Genomic DNA, 22,896 nt, shown 5'->3' on the forward strand with positions numbered 1-22,896 from the left:
TGTTCCTCATTAGATAAATCTTGATTTTGTAGATGTAAATGAATTTACTGTGAAACGTAGTGTAGAACACAAATTCTAATGCTTTTACATTACTAATCATAACAGAGTGATGTATCTGAGCAATTGCTTAATGCAAGCTGGAATTCAGCAGGAATCATAGCAAGATTTTTCTTGGAAATGCATGCAGACTGCATAAAAATTGAAATTATTGTGTGTAAATGATTCCCAGCAACATTGCCCACAAGTGTCAGAAAACTGGCTTGGCATGGAGCAGCAGACCCACTACAAGTGAGTACATTTGAAATGAGTGGGTAATGGAAATCTTTTGCTCTTGGTTCATATTGTGCCACCACAGAAGTGTAGTCACTGAGTCTTGTATGTGAAGAACTAAGAGATGTGATGTGGATAGTGGAAAGCATTTTGGTATTTACAATTTGTTATTGCATACCAGAGCAACTGTGAGATAGTAAGATTAAGAGTAACCACTTGCCAGATAACATCATACCAAGCATCTTTACTGGGATTGCACATCTTAATGCTTATCTCAGAACTATCCAGGGATCTATCCAGGGGACTTGCTTCACAAAATTTCCTCTTTCCTACATTCACAATGATTCAGAGACAGAAAAGGGAGGTTATAGGCTCTGGTTATAGGCTTGCCACAAGGCATCCTAATGAAAGATTAGTGAGACAGGCTGGAGGAGACTAGAATAATTTTATATAATCATATACAGAGAATCTTGTGCCATCCTATAGAACAAAACACTCCAAGCTGCTTTGAAAAGCCATGTGATTTCCATTAGATCCAGCCATGTGACTCTTCTCAGGTTGCTATTAATGGCCCCATCTATCACAATCTAGTGTGATATACAGTTCATCATCATTTCAGTTTCTTTTGGTGAGCAGAGAGTTTGTTATGGTGGAGTGTTGCTGGAGGGTACACTAGATGGCATTCTTGATAACTGTGCATTCCTCTATACTCTTACTGATGCTCAAATATGGTTTAGGGATTCCTGGAATAATTTCAGCGAGTGTGCTAAATTCCCCATCTGTGGCAGATGCTTAAATGCTACACAGATAGTTCTGGCTGTATGTCACTTTCCTGGAAGCAGAGGAGTGGATAACTGGTGTTTAGGCTTTGACAGCTCGTTAACTAGTCGTCATGGAATTGCTGGCTTACCTGTTCAGAGACAGGAGTCTCTGCAGTGCAAATCAGGCTGCCTCTGCTGACTTCAAAAGGACCAGGCATCTTTATGTTCGCTTTGGATCTGCCCTAGTGCCTTTAAAACTTGTACCCCTTGAAAGCTCTCCTGTGCAGAAGCCTGGGGCGCACAATTATGATGACCTTCTTCATGATCTTCTTGTAACATTCATCCTGTTTTCCCTTGTAATACTTGGCACCAACAAGTTGCATTTAATATTAGATAAAAACTAGCTTGAGGCAAACCCATTTCTGTTTACATTTTAAACTACAGAGCATTCTTTGGGGATCTGTAAAAATAAAAGCCAACAGGCCTGATGTCCATCTTTTCAAGGCCCTTATCTGTTCCAAATAAATTAGCATAATCAGTATTTAGAGTTCTTGAAGAAGATAAATCTATTGTATTTACATTTTTGTTGGCAATCCAGGAAACTTCATATAAGATTTGTTATCAATAAATATTTATGAATTCAAGATAATGTTTCCATCTGACACATATGTACCAGTGGGAGGATTTTATGCTGCATTAATGTAAAAGAATGAAGTGCGATCAAAATGTCTGTGTTGGTTTGATTCAAAATGTCTAAGAAGGAAGTAATCCATCAGTCAAGAATTATTACTTGCTAGAGGGATATTTATCAATCATTCCAACTGAAAAGAAAATCAAAGAGCAGACTCAACCTAAATATTCATTATTACTCTGGCTTTTGAGGTTTCAGATATGATTTCCTGGTCAGTGGCAGATTTTATTTTTTTGAATAAACCACTACAAGGCACAAGTAAAAGAGGCTGTTGATGAAAGCAGCTTCTTGTGTCTGTTCTTTATAGCCATCAGACTATGATCATCAAGCATGACCTGAAGTTTTGAATCACTGAGCTGAAAGAGATCTTAAACCTTCATCTAGTGCACATGCATGGTCTAAAACAGGATGTAGTGTTTTCAATCTGTGATACAACTTCTTCTGACCAGCATTTGGTCATCACTGTTTGCATAGCATTTTGAACATATGGTAAAACTAGCAAAATAAACAATCTAATCCAGTGAGGTATGTAAATATTAAATATGTTGAACATTAACTTGAACATTCAGCTGAGCAAAGTGGGAAAGGAATGCAGAATGTTGCATTAGTATTTGTTTTTCATTAAAGGAGTTGCTTTATGTGCTATAAAATTATTTTGGTGTTAATATGCTGTATACAATCCTTTAAATTTATGTTCCTCCTAAATTTACCAAGTCTGATATTTGATTATCCCTGTTATTAATTTTCCATTTACCCCTAGTTAAATGCGCTCTTAAAGTGAGGTCAGTCACACTGTGATGTGTAACTAGTTCAGCCAAGCACCTTGGTGAGCACTGAAAATTAGTCACAAATTGACAAATAATGTCACCTGGAGTTCTATTTGTGTAATTGTGTCATCTTTTGTCTTAATACAGAGCTAAACCTTTCCCTGTACTTCCTTTTGGCTGTGAATTTTAGACTTCAGAGTAAGTTGAAGGGGAAAACACATGAAAACTTAGACAAAGTTGTCCAGATTGTTTTAATGCCATCTTATACTGAGTGATCTGTTTTAATAGAAAATGGTTTATCCAGCAAATGTAACTGTTTTTGAGATACATACAAATATGTTCTGAATGTTATAGTGTGTGCAGCCTTTGAAGTTACTCATCCAATGAGTAACTTCAGTCAAAGGTTGATGGTGAGTTGTTCACATGTGCCTGTGGGCATCCTGTCTCTGTGCCATGCTCAGCACAACCCTGTTGCAGTAATAAGCAGAAGTTCCAAATTCAAAAATATTGACAGTCCTGAGATTTTCACTATATGTATTTTGTTCTACATGTCTAAGCCTTTGGTCATCTCTTTCATATGTGACACCATTTCTGTTTCCTTGTTGGATAAATTCCCATGCCAACATCAGCTCCCAAGGCAAGCTCATGAACTGGTGCAGCACAAACACTTGTACATACACAGTCCATGAGTCAACCCTTACTGACAGGCTAAGCAAATAAATATTGGCAGAAAGATAAAAGCAATAGCAAGTACTATCAAACTGAATTTTCTGGTTTTGTTCTGAATAAACAAGCATTTTTTCATGGCCTTTTCTAGTTTCAGTGTCATTTATTTAAAACTTCTTTCTGTAGCATCTCTTTCAAAACAAAAAATCTTTAGATGTACAGTTACTTCATCCATTAAAAGATCACACAGTCATTGTAATGACCCAAAGGTGAATGTCAGGCTATTAAAAAGCCTCTGACTAGGTGAGCTTTAACTGATTTGGGGTTTCCTAAGGAGATTTCACACAGCTCCGTAGAGTGTGTAGCTGCATGGAGTTGAGCCACATGTAGTTTTTTAAAGCAATTATAAGAATTCTTTGTTAGAATGCAATGTTCCCTGTAAAAGAGGAGGAGCTGCGTCAGTGCTGCCAAGAAATTTCTCCATGATTCTTATATTAAATGCATTAAAATGTACAAGTGTTCATATGTTTATATGCAAACAGATGCATCTATACATATGCATATATATATGTATGTATGCAAAGATACATGTCTCTACATATATGCATCTCTTTATGCACCTAAATATATAAATTTACAAACATGCACACTTTTGGCATTTTTATGCATTGTAGAACTTTAAATCAATAGAGAAGAAATCAATCCAGCCATAGTTTGAATACAGGGGATTTTGAATTTTTTTTAAAGGTGTGATGTGAAGGTAATTTTGATTAGAAGTACAAATGAGGTCAGATTTGGATTCCCTTCTGTGCCAGGAAAGGCTAATGCCAAATTATGTTGTGTTTTTAGTGTCTCTTTAAAATAAAATGTCATTGAAACAGAAAAAGTTTCAAATAAATGTTACTTAGGCTCTCAGTGAAAATAATGGTTTTCACAGTTCATTTGCTGTTGGTTTACTCCATAGAGCTGTGCATGGGAATCAGGTCTGCAGGTCATTATACAATCTTGATGTTCCTAGCTGAATCATCTGAAGAGATTGATTGAAAACATACTTCACCTTTGATGTGGGTTTTTTCCCCGTGAGTTTGACTTCATATTTAGTTCATTATGGTATTCCTGGAATGCTGAGTCTCTTTGACATTCATACACCCATGAGGGCAGCAAAAGGTCTAGCTTGCACTAATAGATGCAAATTATATCTAACATCCTATACTTAAATAAATCTCAAACTACTGTCTTAAATTGATAAAGTCCAAGAAATATAAATAGAAAACAAATTTGGATCACATTGACATGAAAAATACCATAGCACAAAGATTTAGGTGTTGATTTTTGACCTCAGCTTTGCATTATATGCTGTTCCTGGATGAAGTCAAAAGCTTAATGTTAGGCTTTATTGTATTCATTAGCAATCTTTCATATTGTACTGGCCTTGCATGTCAAGCAAAAACTCATTAAAATGTGTGTTATGCCACTAAGAGATGATGTAAATCTTTATTGAGTCTTTACCTCTTTTCACATTGAAAGGCTGGTTAATCCCTTCAATTTTCTTTTGTGGAGGGATAAATAGACCACACAAGAGCCAGAAGGATGAGACTAAATCATATAATCTCTGACCAAAAAGTAGAAGAAGCATCAAGCCTGTGTGTTTCTGAGGTAGACAGGGTGTAGATATCAAAGCTGGCAAGTGACCGTGCTGAAATGTCTCATCCTTGGAGCAGGCTGCCCAGAGAGGTGGTGGATGTCCCATCCCTGGAAGTGCTCAAAGCCAGGTTGGAAGGGTCCTTGAGCAACCAGATCTAGTGGATGGCATTCCTACCCATGGCAGGGCAGCTGGAAACAGATGATCTTTGAGTCCTTTCCAACCCAATTCATTCTGTGATTCCATGGTCCTTCAGACCAGAAGTGATTTCTCCATGTCTGACAATGTTGTATCAGCTATTACCTCATCTGTCTCTTTGTTGCATAATTGAGCAGAGGTTGTATTTGTGAGCTGCACATGGGAACGTGTTTGAAAGAGACTGGGTAATTCAAGAAGATAGAAATGACAAGAAATACTGAATTTCTGTGTTCATACCTTCTATGTAAAATATATCCTGGGTTTTTCACGAGGGACACTGACATGTATAATGCTTGTTCTCATCACAGAGATCAGGTTATGGATGACAATCTTTGAAAATTTGTGTTCAACCTGAAGCAGATACCAGCCACAGCCACTTAGTAAATGGCTTCTGGATAGGGCACAGCCTGAGTTTGAGTCTCTTTTCAGCTTCCAGGAATAGTTCAATTCCTCCTAGTTTTTCCTCAGGCAAATGAAATAACCACAGAGCTCCAGGTAACATTGGCAGCTGGGGGAGGAAAGCTAAATTCCACATGCTTGTTGAAACTTGTTTTGTCACTTTTCAGAAAAGAATTTAGGATTCAGAGAATTTTAAACAGAAAGCACAGTTGGTTAGTTACTAAATAGCCAAGTCAAAAAGGATGTGTCATTCTCAGAGGAGTCATGCTGACTTTTCTGGCTTCTTTCTGGCTCAAAGAACCTTAGTTATTTTATGCATAGCCTATTACCTCTGACCACCAACTTAAGAAGAAAGAAATCCCTTTGGCAAGGGGAGGAATTAACTTTCATTTCCCACTTCCTGGGGAAGCCCCTATGTTTTACATCAGTGGTTTAATTGCACTGTGTCCTCTTTCAAATTCAGTAGCTGTGACAGCACTCCATGTTTTCTGGGGATCTGATCTGGTCTGCATGCATAAGCTCTACCCTGATGATGCTTAGCAAGTCAGGAAGACCCCGAGGGGAATTCAGTGAAGGAAGGCAGCTGGGTCTTCAGTGAGAACTTTACAGTGCAGGGATCAACGGTGCAGTGTTCAACCATGTCAGAGCATGAGCTCTTCTGCAATTGAGCACAAGTTAAGCTCTTTGGAAACTTTTAGGCCACAAAGTGCAAAAACTGTGAAAACTAGGTGCCTTTTATGCTTATATGGCATTTGAAAAGGGGCTTTCAGGAGCTCTATTTTGGATGTAGTTACCAAAATGTCAGCCTTTCCACAGGTAGGTGCTTAGATCTTTTTTTTTTTCCTTATTTTTGGGTTTGCATTCAACCTTAAATCCTAGGCCAGATAACATCTTGCCCCTGAGCAAGACTTGTGTGATCTTGTACCCAGTGAGGTGAGTTCGAGTATGAGAAGGGCCCTCTAGTTGCCTGTCAATTCTCTGAAGAGCTGGCTGGTGCCCAGCATAACAGCTTTACAGCTGTTTAACCATGAGAAGACTTGAACAGAGGGTTTCTTTTGTCTTCTGAATAAGTATAATGTATTAAAAAAAAAAAAGGCTGTGTGTGATGCAAGCTTTCTGTCAGCAGGTCAATGTGATGAGGAGTATAATGGTTAAACCAGATTCTCTGAACCAGTTCTTATTTCCAGCTGCAGGTAAAATCTTATCCTCAATGGAAACACATGGCTATTGGTCCAGAGGAGGCCAGAACTTCTTTTTGTAGTAATGTAGGACATAAATATTTAGCTAACATACAGAGCACTTCATAATTTAACTATGAACTTAAAAGATTCACTGAGGTTCAGATGGACTTTTCATAAGAAAGCAAAGTATTTCTTTTTTTAATTGTAGAGCTCATATTTTCATACCAATACTATTATCTTATATGCTCATCTCTGAAGATCTTGCTTTCTCAAAAAGCAGGAAATTATTCTGATAATAAAAAAGAGCGTATTTATGCAAATGGTACCTAGAAAACCACTTCCTCTGAAAAAACAACATAAATTATAGGGCAGAAGCCATTTAGGCATCTAAAGTATTGGTTAAGAATTAGGCATGATTAGTACAATAATAAAATTATCATTTTATCAGATATTTTCTATCAATTCAAGAAGTTGCATGTGTTGTTCCCTGGAGGAAACTGTCTGTTTGTGGCTGGAGAGTACACTTTTCAGGGAAATGAGAAGTTCATTAACCAGTGCATTTTTGTACTGCTGCAGACACAAGTGAAGAACCTTCTTCTAGCTGTGGCAGGACTGCTGCTGAGGCTAGATAGAAGATGGAAATTCTCATGTGATTCAAGATCTCCCGCCTCAGATGTAGAGATACCTGACAGGAGAAAATGTGTGAGGTGCAGTTAGGCACAGATCTTCACATTTCAATGTATTTACCAAGATAATGTGAAGAATCTGAGGTCCTGGTACAGAAAAGTCTCTTGAGCTTTGCTTTTACAGGCACCTCAGCTTTCAGCCTTTGTGCAGGTGCAGCAGAGGAGACACTGCACAGTCTGGAGAAGAGAGTTTTCTGTCCCACCAGAAATCTGCTCAATAGCTCATGGGAGATACAAAGCAGCTGGTACAGTCAAAATTGGTATATTTCAGGAAACAGAAATACCTGGAGGAGCAGTCCTTGTGTTCCTGATATAACACTGATCTGATATTCTCTCTGCATTAGGAGCACAGGTTTTTTTCCAGTCCTTAATGTGAGCTTCCAACATACTGTGGGCAATGAAGTGTAGCCATGATGAAATCCAGCAGCATATTCCAGCAGGCATAATAACTAAGCATAGACAAATTAGAATAAATTGTTAACAACCCTCTGCAGATGTCCCTACTTTGCTATATACAATAGCTTGCCATTTTTGAGCCATCTTCAAAAGAGGTGGATTTGTTTACAGCACTTTAACCAAATACTTTGCTTCACTGAGCATTTCCCATTATGGTCGGTATTCAAACATAGAAATGGGCAATATGTTTGTACTTACTCTGACATTGTTGGTGTAGTTTTGGTTGGCTTGATTTAAAATTAATTGTAATAAATTATATTTTTTGAAAATTTTGATTTGATTCACTAATTCCTCACTCTTAGGATTATTTTTTTTTAGTGTGATATTTTGCTACAGATGCCAAAAACTATTTGACTTCTTAAAAGTCATAGTGCCTGGGAGGCACTTCCAATCTACTGTATGAGGCATTTCTGAACCCGATTGCATCCACACAGTTTAATTTAATAGCTCCTGATATATTTAGTCTTCATGAATTTCCTGAATCCCATTTTGAACCTAAATATATACATATATTTAGGGAGTATGTAAGCTGCTTGTAGCAATGAATTTAAATAATTATGCTTTGATCTATCTATCAGAGCTGAGTACAGGGTGAGACCCCAAGTTTCTCATGTTTGTTACATGAGGATTTACAAGACCACATTGGAACCATTCTAGAATATCTGGTAGGACTGGCAGTGGTGTAGCCATATAAAAACCTATGGGAAAAATTTAAGAATAATTATACAACTTCTACATGAAATGTCAAAAGTTATAAAGAAGTGATTTTGAGGATTAATGAACTTCAGGCTCTTTAGTCTATTTGCAATCATGGACAGAATTTGTGTTCATACTACTCACCTTTGGTGTTGACCACCTGCACTACCTTACAACAGGCAGAAACCTGGTAATGTTTTATATTCTGTCATGCAAACTTCATTCAATTTCTTCACTTCAAAACCTGCCAGATGCACAAGGGTTACTTTACAAGTTCCTTAGTAATAAAAAAAATAAATAAAATTGAACTCTCAATGTCTTACCTAATAATTGGAAATAATTAATATTTCTAACTGTATTAATGGTAGAGTATGCTTTAAAAAACAATTAATGGCTTTTCTGAGCTACTAATCTCCCTCTAAAACATTAATTTTGATGATCACTCTTCCTTCTCTTTCCTCAGCTTTAAAAATCCCACACAGTTTTTTTTTCCAGTAAGCCTTACCACAACTACACAGCACAGTTCACCAGTATTCCCCATTATGAGGTTTTACCAAGTGTATGAAAATAAATAGATGGAGCACTAGAAAAAGTAGAACAGAGCATAGTTCTCACCTGATGACAGTGGTCTTTCTCTGATTTTTGGGATTCATATGAATTCTGCTTTTGCAAAGCGTAAAACCAGATGAACTTCTCCATCTTACTGGCTTGAAGAGAGTTGTAATAGATAATTATTTTATCTGTGTATGCTCACAGCTATCAAAAAATGATATTCTGTATTCCTTGAATGACAGCAATACTGGAGTTTAAAAAATAACCTTTCTTTTTAGACAAAGTAATTTAAAGAGACACTTGCATAATAGTTAGGTATGGGGTGATAATTTGGTTTGAAAGCAACATTTCAAAGGCAGCCAAATAGCTCATCTTTCATCAGTTTTTAGGCCCCACTATGTAAACCAGAAAATGTTCACTCCACTTAACAATAGTATTTTAGTAATCATAACATCATCAAGATTTTAAAGAAGGAGGCTATTGATTTCTGCCTCTGAAACTTTTAGAGAAAGTCATATGTAATAGGAAAGGTTCCAGAGTAGATACAGGCTCAGCAGAAAAATTATAGGATCATTTGATTTCCCTTGTTTCCTTAGGAGTACTTCTCGTAAAAATCACATCTCAGTCAGAGATGGACAGTCCAGGGAAGAATCATTTAATAAAAAGTAGCCCTCAAGGATCAGAAACATTCTGATATATTGGTGTTTTCCTAAATACTCTCACCAATGCCTGCAGTTGATTGCTTTAATAGGATTTTTTATGAAGGACAGATTAAAAACTTTGTTTGTCAAGAGTGGCTATGGCCAGCTGTGTGAAGCTAAATAAATCCTCTCTACTTAATTTATTATATGGCACCCATGTACTAAATCTTTAAAAAGACATTTAAAATACATAAATAAATAGATAAATAAACAAATAAATACATTCAAGTAGGCCCCATAAGAGAAAAGATGTTGCAGCCTTTTATTTTAGTGTAATGTGATCTAGCTGAGATAGATTTAAATTATGGGTTATAGACAACATGGCACCCTCTTCCATCCAGAAATGCAAAAATTACCTTCTTGTATGTTTCTTATTTTCTTTGTCATTATTAACTTGACCAGAAATATGATCCAAATTAAGCAAACCTTGAACCCATTTCTGTGTGTGAAAGTGTTGATTAACTGCCCAGAATCAGAGTCCTTGCTGGTTTGAGCAGTGGATATTGAACTGAACAAGTTTGAAAACTAATTTTATCTCTAATTTTATCAGAGATAAAATATCTCTGAGTTTATTTTAAACTCTGGCATTTCAGTTCAAATTTATGCCATGTTTTTTTATCAGTGTAGAATGAAGACTCATGTAAAAGGTAGAACTTTCTAGTTGTAAAGTAAGGCAGATCTGAACTCGCATTTTGTTGACATGATTCATATGTCAACATATTCATATGTATTCTATATGTGATGAAGACTTAATTACATTTTAATGATCAAATGGAAATAGTTTTCAGATCTAAAAACAATTCTCAGAAATGCTTCTCAAAAGGGAAATATCCTGTGCATGCCAGGGCAGGGTTTTCTCAGGACAGACATTTTTTCTCTGGTAACAATAATTTTTTTTTTTTTTCACTAGGGTTCCTGGATGTCAGATGAGGTAGTAGAGTGTTAAAGGAGGATGAACACAGAGCAAGAAGTTCAAAGGGATATGCCACGATTTCCTGTTTTTAGTCCTGTAGTGCTTTTGTAAAGTTAAAAGTAAGATAAAATTCTTTTGGTAACAAAAAGTGTATTCTTTATAGTTACACTGCTCCACAGATAAGTTATGACTTGTAAACAGCACTTAAAGAGACAGAAACTATATTAGCTACATGTCCTTAAACTGGCTGAACACACAGATGAATAGAGTTTATTTGAATGCAGAGCAATAAATATTGAACTTGGTAATGTTTGGACTTTCCTGAGCTCTTCCAAGCTCCCACAGCAATGCCAGGGTGCAGGATGATGTGCATCACTTCCCTGGAAGCCACCAAGCAATTTAGAAGTAAAGAATATGTGGGCAGTTTGAGTGATTGCCTGCACTAAAGTTCTATTTGGACGTTTAAAATAAATTTTCCTGACAATGCTTAGTGGGGCTAATGTCTCTTTTTTAAAAAACACAGTGATGTAAGCTAATGATTTTAATGGTATTTTAAATGTAAGTGCCAACCTTTTGAATATAATCCTTTCCTTTATGTGAAAGTAACATTTTCACAGTAAACTTATTGAAGACAGCAGACAAAATTATAAAACAGATTTTTTTTTGGTGTGTGAGTGGTATTGACGCTACTCATATCTGAGTATTAATAAATTGTTTACAAAGACACTCAATATACATACTCAGTCTTTTTCATCTTTCAAACCACTATGCAGAATTGCATAGCAAAATAGAACTAATGGAGTTCTTGATCTTCTTTAGACCATCTATGGACTGAAGATATTCATTGGACTGTAAAAGAAAGAAGTTGTCATTGTTTAATAAGAAATACAATATTATTCTAAAAAGTTATGGAGGCTTGTCAATGGGCATAAGGATCCATGCAATACTTCTATCAATATGACTGGCATTATGGCCACTCATTTGCTTTTCATCAAGAAAATTTGTGAAAATATAATTTAAACTATTTTGTAAAATAAAATCCAAGTCAAGAGAAAAATAGAGTAGACTAAAATAGGACCATATAACTTCCTTAATGCATTTGTAAAACAGTAGGCGCTCAATTTCATGTAATATTTACTTGCCAGATCTTCAAAGTATACATCTTTTCTCAAAGAATTTAGCTGGGATCAAGCAGATAAACTTTGCCTAACAACTGAAAGTATTAGTCACTGTTTTTCCTTCAGTAAGTTTTTTAATTCCTATTTCTCTTGTAAGTTAGGGTGCACTGCCTTTAAGCTTTACAAATATTCTTTGTTCTTGTGCAGTTCTCAGCATGCAAAATGTTTATAAGATAAGGATAAATGAAACTCTTCAGATTCAGCTATTTTAACGCTTATAAAATATTAAAAAGTAATATAAGGAGATGCATAGCAAACAGTAGGAAGAACTGAGTTGAGATGAGCAAGTGTTTAATTTTTCTCATGGTGCATTCTTTCAGTCTTTATTTTAATAGAACAGTATCACAATAGAATAAAATGCATCAAAATGAACCAGTGCAATTGCTTCATGGATATGTTTAGTTTATGCAGTCATAATCCAAAAAAAGAGAGAAATGCCAGTGCCACAGCTGTGATTTCACAAACTTTTGGTTTTTCCAGTAACTGAAAAAGTAGCACATGAAACCCTGTCAAATTACTTAAGAGATCCAAATTTCTAATAAGGGTGTGAAACAATTATAATTTGTATCTGCCTCGAAAGATTGAAGAAAAAGTATTGATAGCAATATGTATTGAAATCTGGGATAGATAACAGAAGTTGAAGGTGGCATTACAGCTGCAGGCACTTTTGTGAGCTTTGGAATGACTCTAAAAATGTTATTGGTAGAAAGGAGAAACCAGGGAGCTAATGCTCATCTTGTCTCTGGAACTAATCTTTTTCTTCTGCATTCTGAGAAACCCTCACAGGCAAAACATCACCTCTAACCTTGTTTTCTGTTCTGTGTTTTTTATTAACCTTTCTTTTCCAAGCCTACAGTTTTCACTCGAGTTCAGTCCTGATAGCAATCAAAGTTGACTGATTATTATTTTTTACAATGAGTAAGGTGTTACCATGATATTATTTCAGCAAAAAGGCCATGTTTAGTTGCCATGACAATTAAACAATAATAACTGCAGTCCTTACTTGTCTATCACAGTTGTCAATCCAGCTCCTGCTTCTTATTGCCAAATTTACTTTTTGTTGTTGTTGTTAGTCAATATTGCTTCATTCAGGCAATGCAGCTGAGCTTGTTCTGAAGCAGGAAACAAGCAGCTGTGGGGCTGCTGTAGTGGATACAAGTCAAGGCATCCATGGCACAGGTCAGGGTTGGTCAAGTGCTGGACTAAAGGAGCCAAATGAGTTAATCTCTGTCTGAGATGACAGCTGAGATGACAGATAAATATGTGTTAAGCTCTGTGTTCCAGTGACCTTTGGGAAGCACAGACAACATTTCCTGTCAAAATTCTACATCATCACGAATATCCTTGGACTTCCAATTTTTTGATCTTTCTGGTATCGATTTAGGACACAACCAATGATTTATCTGGGAAAACAAAAAGAAGCAAGAATAAAACACAAACCCTGCAGACATCTGACTTGTTTCTTCTTTGAAGAGTGATTATGAAAAGGACAAGATTTTCACTAAAAAAAAAAAAAAAAAGAAGTTACCTTTTGAAACCTTGGGTTTCCTTAGATTATCAGTGTTATGGGTTTGGGATTACCTCCCAGTTACCATGTGGGACATAGAGTTTAGTAACTGGGTTGGGTAAGAGCATATGGCACAGAAAAATGCAGCCCTGCCTCTGCTCTGTAGCTTCCACACAGGAGAAACCATGCCTGTGTTCACAGGCCAAATGCAGCCATTTCTCGCACGGTGTTGACAAAGTAAATGTGGTCTGTGCATTTCTCTTGTCTTTGTGCTTTCACTTTGTGGGACTGCACCTGATTAAAGAAATGTTCTAATCAATGAAACATCACTGACAAAACCAGCTCACTTAATGTGTTGGAGCATCTGACAGATGGTAACTGCTGGTGTTGTCCTTGACAATAAACTGCTCCTTTATGCAGTACATTTAGCAAATAGAAACTGTCTCCCAAGCTGTAGACCATGTTTTTTTTTTGTTGTTCTTTTTTCTTTTTGTTTGTTTGTTTGTTTTTTCTATCGAGCCTTATCACCAAAATCCTAGGTCAAATATTCAGATAACACACAATTCAGGAATTCTACAGCTGAGACGCAAAGTTTGCAATTGTGTTGGCCATTTAGGTTCACACCTATCTATTAGAAGGCTATTTCAAGAATCAGTTTGAATAGTCAGTTACAGGTAACTTGTTTCACAAATGGTAATATGACTTTTTACTTTTCAATACATTTTCCTAATTGTTCACATCCTAAATTAGCAAGCTGGCATTAAAATAATTAGTTTTTCAACCAGGTACTGAGGGGACAGAAGAATAAAAAGCTGAAGGATGAAAGGAAAGTTCCTAAAATTTATCCAGAAGTGAATGGAAACTTTTCTTCTATCAGTGTGGGACTGCTTTAATTATTTCTGACCCAGATCCCAAAACGTTACATTTCCATATCCCTTTCCTGGGACAAGTGCCTTACAGGGGAGTTAGATCTGTACAAGGCCATCACTTTTTTTGATACCCTATAATGACTTCTGAAACCCTCTTGCCTCCAAATTCTGTTGAATAGTTCTCATTGATGTTCAGGGTAGAAGGAACATATGAGGGAATGAATGAAGAAACAGTCCCAAAAAAGTTAATTTCATTTTTATTCTGGCAGTCTTTTCTTATTACTACTGGAAAACCCTCCCACCCTTGCTTTGGCTGACAAATTCCACACTCAATGTTTTTTCTTCTCTGTGTCTGCATGGATGCCCCTTTTACTTCCTTGTTTTGTTCTTTCATTCTCATTATCTCCTTTTAACAGTACATCCCTTGGTAACTTCACCTCTAGTGCTGCTCTTTTTGCAATCTAGGGCCTGACACAGCATTAGCCCTCTATCACTCACTCCCCTTATAATCTGGCTTTATATCTTTACACATCAGGCTTTTCAAGAGGGACTATCTGCTCATTTCTGGTGATTCATCAGAACATAGCACTGCATCCTAGATCCTTGATTGATATTTCAGTGTTTCTGTGATAACAATCAGAATTTAAAAAAAAAATTACAGTTAAGTTCATTTAACTGTAACCATAATGAAAGGACTTGGATTGCACCCTAAGCAACTTGTCTTGAACTACAGGAAAAGAGAAGTGAACACTGCCTCTATTGTTAAAAACAATAAACATTCTGAAAAGGCAGTTCACCAGCAGTGCTCATCCTAGAAAACATGAAAATTGAGAGAGAGAGAGAGAGGGGGGGGGGGGGAGAATGTTTTCCTGAATTCCAGTGAGCCATTTTATCAGATTTGCCTTCACCATGGCCAGGGATTCACACTAAAGATAAACAAGAGATTTTATTCAATAACAGTCAAGTTGTAACAGGGTCAGACATACAACAGAAGAGCATGTCACAGCTGCTTACTTCTCAGTCTAAACAAAAACAAATTATCTTCTTGGCCTGTTTTCTTGCAGAGGGAAGGTGCCACAGCCCAAAATTTGAAAGGCTACCTTTTCTTGACCACTGAAAGATGCAGTCATACTCTGTACAGAAATGAGTTTCAATACCTGACAACAGGCAAATTTTAATTCTCAGCTTACTTAATTATTTTCTTGAGCTATCTCTTCCTTACAACAACAAAACAAGGGATTTGGGTATTTTTTATCCCTTTCACTCTAAAAGAAGCAATTTAAAAGAGGAGAGCAAAGCAATCCGTGCCTTTAGAAAACAAAAGAATTCTGTCTTGTTCAGATTAAGCTAAAATGTTTTCAACAGAATAAGCAAAGAAAAATCCTTTCATCTATGTTAATATAAAAGAGTGATTTTAGAAGTCTTTTCCTGCCATTTCTTTAAATGAGAAAAAGTATCAATTTATTATTTTCCTACAAGCATGAAATGATTGTAGTAATATTTTTAAATTTCCTGACAGCACCTTTTACCTAAAGGATCATGACTTACAGTTCAACAAATTCTCTCCATAAGGAAGAGCTGAAGGCAGCTTTGTGGAAAAGGCTGGAATGCCTGTAGGTGTGATTTCACTATGCATGTTGTTGTGCAATAGGGATTTTTCTCGAGAATATATTTTCAGTCAATATTTTTTATAATTCTATAAAATGTATCAGAATCAATAAGTTGAATCGAATTTTGCTAGTTTATAAATTTCTGAATTTAAGGTAATTCTAAATATCCTTGGCCAGACCCTAAATTTCTCTATCTCCAGAAACATGACACACAGACATCACAGGGGAAAAAATAAAGAGTCCCCAGCTGTCTTTGTTAAACCAGTATGCATTCTATTGTTCTGGTTCTGTTGGTTTGGAGGTTTTTTTTCATCTCTATGGGGAAATAATCTTAACAGTACCTTCTCAAAAAGGATTTTCAGTTCATTATTTTATAATTAAGCTCTCTTTTCTCCTTCTCATAGAGTAAGAAATGAAGAGCCAGTTGAGGGACCATATGGCTTAGAAGTTCTCATTTGTTTAGTTAGATGATACCACAGACAGGAAATCAACGTATAGGAATTTCACAACCACATTTCCATCTGTTTTATGTGGGTGATGCCATCAAAGAAGCTGACAAGTCTTAGCAATCCTCCAGCATATGTCAGCTCTTGGTAGTGCTACAGGTCCAAAGTCCATTCTCACACCTGCCTCAAGCAGCAGCAGGAGCCAGAATTGGAGATGATCTCTGTGGAAGGCCTATGGCTACACAACATGGTTAGCTCTGAACTGTGATATTTCTGGTTTTAGCTGCATTTGATATGCCATTGTTTGTCATGGAAGTTCTGGTGTAATTACTACCAGCTGAAATAAATTTCAGTATACAAAGATCAAAACAAGCCTTTTTTATAACGTGCTGGCAGGCTATAAATCTGCTCATCAGGTGCAGGATCTACTGAGAGCTGATAGTTAGTGGAGAGCATAAAGGCCCCTTCTGAAATCAGACATTAAATCTCACAATCCCAGTGAGCTTTGAAGTCTTTCCCACTCTCCATGTCTGGAGGGTGTAAAAAGAAACCAAAGTTGGATTTGTATGTCATTCAAAAGGAGAGATCAATTGAAACATTTAGGAATACTGTAAATGTCATTTACATGTCATGGAGAGTCTTGTACCTATGCTAGTTTTGATAATTTTCTCTCAAATAAAAGAAGTTCAAGCTGCTCATTCTAGTTATTTTTCTCAAAAGACTGGTGAATTGGTCAGTTATAAATCCAGCCTCTAAAGATGAATTTAATCAAGAGAAGAGAATTTTCATTCTTGTAGAAATAATCAACTGAATGTTGCAATTTACATTCAACTGCTTGTGCTTTCACTTGCAGGTCTTAATTAGGATCACTATTGCATTTTCTAGACAGCTAGACTATTAGTATTGTTGGTAGCTTGCCACCATATTTGGCAGCCCAACAAAACTGCAAAAGCTGAAAAATAAGCCTATTTAAAAAGTCAGTAAAGCCAACATCCTTTCTGAAAGCTTTAATCTAGGTTTCCATATGCTGTACCTTCACTGAGGGTAAAAATTATCAACCTGCTGCTGTGCTTCTATCTATCAGAGATTTTTTTCTGAATACTATTTCGGAAGAATTATCTCTCTTTGCTATCAGTTTGGATATTGATTATCATTTTCAAATTCTGATGCCTTTCATGAAAACACTCTTGAGAAGGCTGCTTAGGTCTAAAGAGAACTCTTTTATTGCTTGTAATTACATTTAGACTGCATGATGGATGCATATCCTTAAATGAAAATGGAAGGTAACCTCACATTTTTGTTGTACTTTATACCATCTTCCTCCAGAAGATTAACTTTACTGGCAAATTTAGAATTCACTAATTCTAAGGAACAGATCTTTAAAATCAGACAGGCTATAGAACACAAAAGAAGAAAGCCTGGAGAAAGTTAATGACAGTTTTATTTTCGTCATTGCTGGGAATCTCTTTTTTAGAACAGAGGTCCTTCCATTTCCTTTCTTACCCATTGCTGCATCCATTTAAAGTGTAAACTCCCCATAATGATTAGCTCATTCCATAAGTTTGTATAATATCTAATAAATGGGCCTTCAGGATTTATTGGGAGTTAGATAGAACATTAATAAAAGAAAAAAATAATAATCATTGTAACCTAACAGAAAATGGTTAGCTACTCGTTAAGCCCATCAACAAAATATATCAATTACTGATGAAGCACTATTAAAATGTGAGCTTCAGATACAAACATCAGAGGTTAAAGATACAGGGAATCACACAAAGGGAACAAAACTATCTGTCTTAATCTGTTTGCTAATAATAATCTGTTTGTTAATCTGTTTGCTAATAAAGAGCATTTCTATCTCTTGATCCATAATGGTGACATTGTAAAGAGCATTTCCTTTCCCTGTGTTTCAGGTTGGAAGAGCATAGTGAAGTAACCAAAAGAAGTTAGAAGGCAGTAGCTGAAGTGATTTGGGTGCCCATTTTAGATAGAATTCTTTGGAGTTTTCACCTGACAAAACTGAATAAGTTGAAGAATCCCCCCTGTGGTTTGAATATCAGCCCTGCATCTAACAGCAGTAGAAACCCTAAGTAGGAAGTCTATGTTACAACATTAAATGTCTGTTTAAACCCCTGCTACAGATGAAATCTAGGGGGAAATGGAGACAATATAGTATTTACCAGAAACAATTTTTTCTTTTGTATGGTTCTGTACTTATTTCATCTTAAGTGATATCTTCTCAGGCAGTTGAAATGTGCAGTGGTTTCATTCCCAGAAGCAAGCAAATTTTTCCTTATTCAAGTGATTTGATACAGTACATTACAAACACAGCAAAATTCACAGCAGTAAGAAATAAATTCACTTTGTCTAAAAATGCTTTCACAGTATCTTATTGATGCCAGTATTTGCAGCCAGTCTTTCCTGGGATAATTCCTCTCCTCTCCTCTCCTCTCCTCTCCTCTCCTCTCCTCTCCTCTCCTCTCCTCTCCTCTCCTCTCCTCTCCTCTCCTCTCCTCTCCTCTCCTCTCCTCTCCTCTCCTCTCCTCTCCTCTCCTCTCCTCTCCTCTCCTCTCCTCTCCTCTCCTCCCCTTTCCCCCACATAAAGTATTTTTTTATAGGGTTTATATTAGAATACTCAATTTTTTTCTTCTGCTTTACACACTTAAAGATAGAGGGGAAACATTAAAAGAAGAAACAAAAAAGTTTTTATGGTTAAATAGCTATTAAAAATGTGGTTGCAGAAGAAGAATTCTTAGCCTTATAGTCGTACTAAATGACATTTTAGATAAGAAAAGCTTTCATCTATAAGCTGGTATTTAATTACCTGAAAATGTTATTTATTACCTTGGACACTCTGGTTCTATACTGATTATCCTTTTATTATGGTACAAAACATAAAGATTCATGTATGAAGATTTTTATTTCTTTTAGTCTTTGTAATCCATAATGTAAAATGGTAATTATAAGGAAAAAAAATACATCAAAAGAACATTCAAAACTATTTAATTTGGAAGGAAAAAAAGAAATTTCTTATATACCTGCAGAAATACTGGCATTTTCATCCTTAATGTTTCTGCATATCTAAATAGATGCATATTAATATATATAAAATTAACAGTATCAAGAAATTTCAGTAATAGTCTACACCAAAACAAAGCCTACCTCTATTGTTTATTATAACCTCATAAAAGGAAGAAATTGCTTCTCATTGGTTTAGTTATTCACTGGTAGCAGCAATCTGAGCTGTCTGATGTGAAAGCACAAGGAACACAGGAGCAGGATAAGCTCATTTCTCTGCAGGTGCAGGTGACCTCCAGCACTGCCTCTGGGATTTTCCATGTGTGCTCTCTGTGCTGCTGTAAAGGATCCTGTAAAGGATTGGTGCTGGGTCCCCAAGCCTCTTAGGAAAAATTTTTGTGCACCAGTTGGCTAAAAGACCTTCATGCTGGCAGGAAAAGGCAAAAAGTGTTGATAATTCTGTGGTCTGACAGCCCAGAGAGCTGGAGGCACGGGTGGGTTCTTGTTCCTTTGCGTGGGCTTTGGTTGTGAATTAGACCCACCACAGCAACATCAAAGCAGGAATTCCAGTTACTGCTAGAGATGATAAGAAAGGAAACAGAGATGGCAGGCTAAGACAAAATCCTTACAAGCAAGGATCATGAGTAGTAGATGTAAAGAGCAAGAGAAATATTTTTGCTGGAATTACAGACAAGCTTAATTAATAATTTTTTTTATGTGATGGCTATTTTGTTGTTGGGCATTTAATTATAGCAAACATTACATATTTTTATTACAGAAAAGTAGTCATCAAATCTTGAAGGAGTAATTCTAATATCAAATACAATTGGAGAATGCTATGCGTAAGCAGTATTCACACACACCTGAAAAAAAAAATAGAAAAAGTAGGACAAGAATATTGAATTCTGTACAAGGAAAGAAAAAAAAAGTTTCAGTCCTACAGGATGAATTTTAGGCATATTGTTCCATTTCATGGATACATGATATAAGAAGAAGCAGATTGATACTTCTGCACAGCCTCCACAGGTTCCTTCTGAATGCAGCAAGTGTGTGATTTTGTGGGACTCTGTGTGAGCAACCCAGTTGTCTTTCATGTATACTCCAACAGAAGCCAACCCTGGTGACTTGCAATCATTTGGGAATTTGCATTGAAGATGGTCATGGCGATTTTTAATACAGAAATTTTTCACTGATGGAAATATTCTGTATTTCTGATGCTACTCCTTTCCCCGAAGTTAGGCTGAGTAGCATTTTCGATGTATCAGATGTGAAAATCATAAATACAAAAATTCTTTTTGCTTTTATGGATATTTAGTAAGTATTTTCTAATACCTATTATAGACACAAGAAAAAACTGCAATATTCAAGATAATAAAATTAAATTACTGTAGTTCCATTAGCTTAAAAGAACAAATTGAAGAAATAGGAAAAGTTGCATCTTATTGACTTTTCAACCTGAAATCATCATACACTTATTACTGTTAGAAGGGGAGCAGGTGGTCGTTTAAAAGTCAAAAGACAGAATAGAAAACATAATCTGATTACTTCTAGTGCCAATATCATAAGGTCACTGTCAGGCTTTTTGCTGTCTGACTGATGACTTCTGCTTTTCCAAAGCTGGCAATGCTCCAGGTGGTGCCTGAGCTGCTGCAGCCCATCCACAGATGTTTCATTAAAGAAGCAGGATATTAATAGTGTCCCAGTAATTCCACATCAACTTCTCTGAACCGGCTCCCTCACAAGATTGTGAAGCAGACCCTGTCCCTCACACACCAGCTGGCTCTGGTCCTGCTGGTCTCTGCCCATCTGCTTTTGCCATGTGCTGACCACTACGCTTGATATTTTTCATTTCTAGATCAGTGGCCAGGGTGGCGTGTATAAGCAGGTTTAACATTGCTGTGGACAAAGTAATCCTCTAATATTTACACATAAAAGCAGAATTTAGAACATCGGAAATACAAATAAAGATTAATACCGTACTGGTGGAAAAAAATATGGACTGTTATACAACTGAAATTCCATCTTAAGATTTTCCTGCTGTGAGACAGAACCACAAAAATAAACATTCATCTTACAAAATTTGGACTCTCCGGGTCCCAGAATTATGAAATTAGTGTAATTATATCCCAAACATACTTATAGCAAATCTCTCTAACTGTGCAATTAGAACTTCAACTGATCCAATTATGTGATGTAATGGTGTAGAGTAATTATGCATAATGACACAATTATAATTTGTGATTATATCATAAAAAGGATTCTGAAACTTTCAGAAAGAATATTGGGCACAAACTGTCCTTCTTTGTTTTAAGCTGAAAGGACTCATCTGTTTCAGACATCTATTCCAAAATATTTATGTCGTGTTGCTAGTAAATGCTATATTAGCTAGGGAAAAAAAAAAAAAAAAGGATGAGTCAGAGATTTAGTTGTATTTAGTTATTTAAAAAATATTTCTAGGGACAGAAGAATGTGGCATTCACTGCAGCAATGTCTAGAGCCATTTAAAATGCACTTTAAAAAAAGTTATGAAAGGAAATTTTTACTGTGTCTGTTAGAAATTCTGACTGAGTAGTCTGTCTTGACACTTTTCATCACAGAACATGAGCATCCTTCCTAGTAGTTGCTGAGAGCATCTCTATAAAGCAAGGCTATATAAAAACCTGATAAAAACGAAACTTCAAGAATTTATATAAGAATATTTTTATAACAGGAAAATACATTTTATGGCAGGTACATATCTTGTTATTATTTTTCAAAAGAGATTTTCTCCAGCAGAGACCAAAAAATACACACCTGCTACAGAGATATAGAGGGTGGAATAGGTCTCTGGAGACTTCTGCCAGCTCTTATATTTCTCACTGAGTCCAAAGTCACAGTTGATCAAAGGAGTTCTGTCTTTCCTACCTAAGCAATGGGAGTGAAACCAAGTGGCTCACAACAGCACCATGCCATGGAGCATGGGGGGGGCTGGAAAACACTGAGGACAGATCCAGTTATACTTGTTCTAATACTGGGAAACATCCCAAAGTGATTTCCTTTGGAGACTACCTTTGAAGGCATCCCTATAGCTTACTCTTACATATTTTTAAATTAGAGAACTGGAGATAATGACCACTGCACTTTCTGTGAATGAACTCCACATCTCCTATTATTTGTAAGAAGTGGATTATAATACCAAACTAGCAAATCTTACAAACATAACTCTTATTACGAACACAGTTCAATGTTTGGAATGCTTTTCCAAAAATTGTTCCAAATCATCATTCTACATGTTATTCGCAAACAGTGGGAAAATCTGATTCAATCTAAGAAGGCATTTGTCACTATGGATGGGATCACTGACTGAATTCTGGACATCTGCTTTGAGTTAACAGTATGAGTGTACCACTGTTGTGGTGGAATTGTGAATAGAGTAAATTCTTACCTCTCTGAAGTAGATTTGTAGAAGAACTCAGATGAATGAGACTAGAAATATCTGTTCTCCATTTATACACAATGAATTATTTCATTATGCCCAGTGACAATGGGATTGCTTCCTTTTTGTACAGAGATATTAGGAAAAGTACTGGTAAATTTATTATATAAACTGTATGTTATATAATATATACCCCTGAAAAAGATGTATATCAGCTTTTGCCACTCTAAGTAGAATGTCTTATGAGTGATTAATCTATGTTCATATCTGAATT

At 36.2% G+C, this 22,896-nt stretch overlaps 2 long non-coding RNA genes across 6 annotated transcripts in view; both read right to left on the reverse strand.

Moving 5' to 3' along the window:
* Window positions 1-570: 570 nt before the first annotated feature.
* On the reverse strand, window positions 571-10,192 carry LOC119697896. Its single transcript, XR_005255983.1, has 3 exons — window positions 8,558-10,192; window positions 7,546-7,710; window positions 571-7,260 (listed from the first exon to the last, which is right to left on the reverse strand). It is a non-coding gene; the product is annotated as an uncharacterized LOC119697896 (long non-coding RNA).
* A 59-nt stretch (window positions 10,193-10,251) lies between these two features.
* The window catches only part of LOC119697894, a 40,672-nt gene continuing 28,027 nt past the window's right edge, over window positions 10,252-22,896 (reverse strand). For 2 of the 5 annotated variants that reach the window (XR_005255982.1, XR_005255977.1), the window contains 2 exons: window positions 13,198-13,258; window positions 10,252-11,428 (listed from right to left, as the gene is read on the reverse strand). This is a non-coding gene — a long non-coding RNA (uncharacterized LOC119697894). Of the gene's footprint in view, window positions 11,429-12,760; window positions 13,161-13,197; window positions 13,259-19,696; window positions 19,784-22,896 lie in introns of those variants that run through there. The other 3 variants (XR_005255981.1, XR_005255978.1, XR_005255980.1) reach the window with 3 other exon arrangements.

This window comes from Motacilla alba, chromosome 2, assembly GCF_015832195.1.
Source record: "Motacilla alba alba isolate MOTALB_02 chromosome 2, Motacilla_alba_V1.0_pri, whole genome shotgun sequence".
Classification (NCBI taxonomy): Eukaryota; Metazoa; Chordata; class Aves; order Passeriformes; family Motacillidae; genus Motacilla; species Motacilla alba.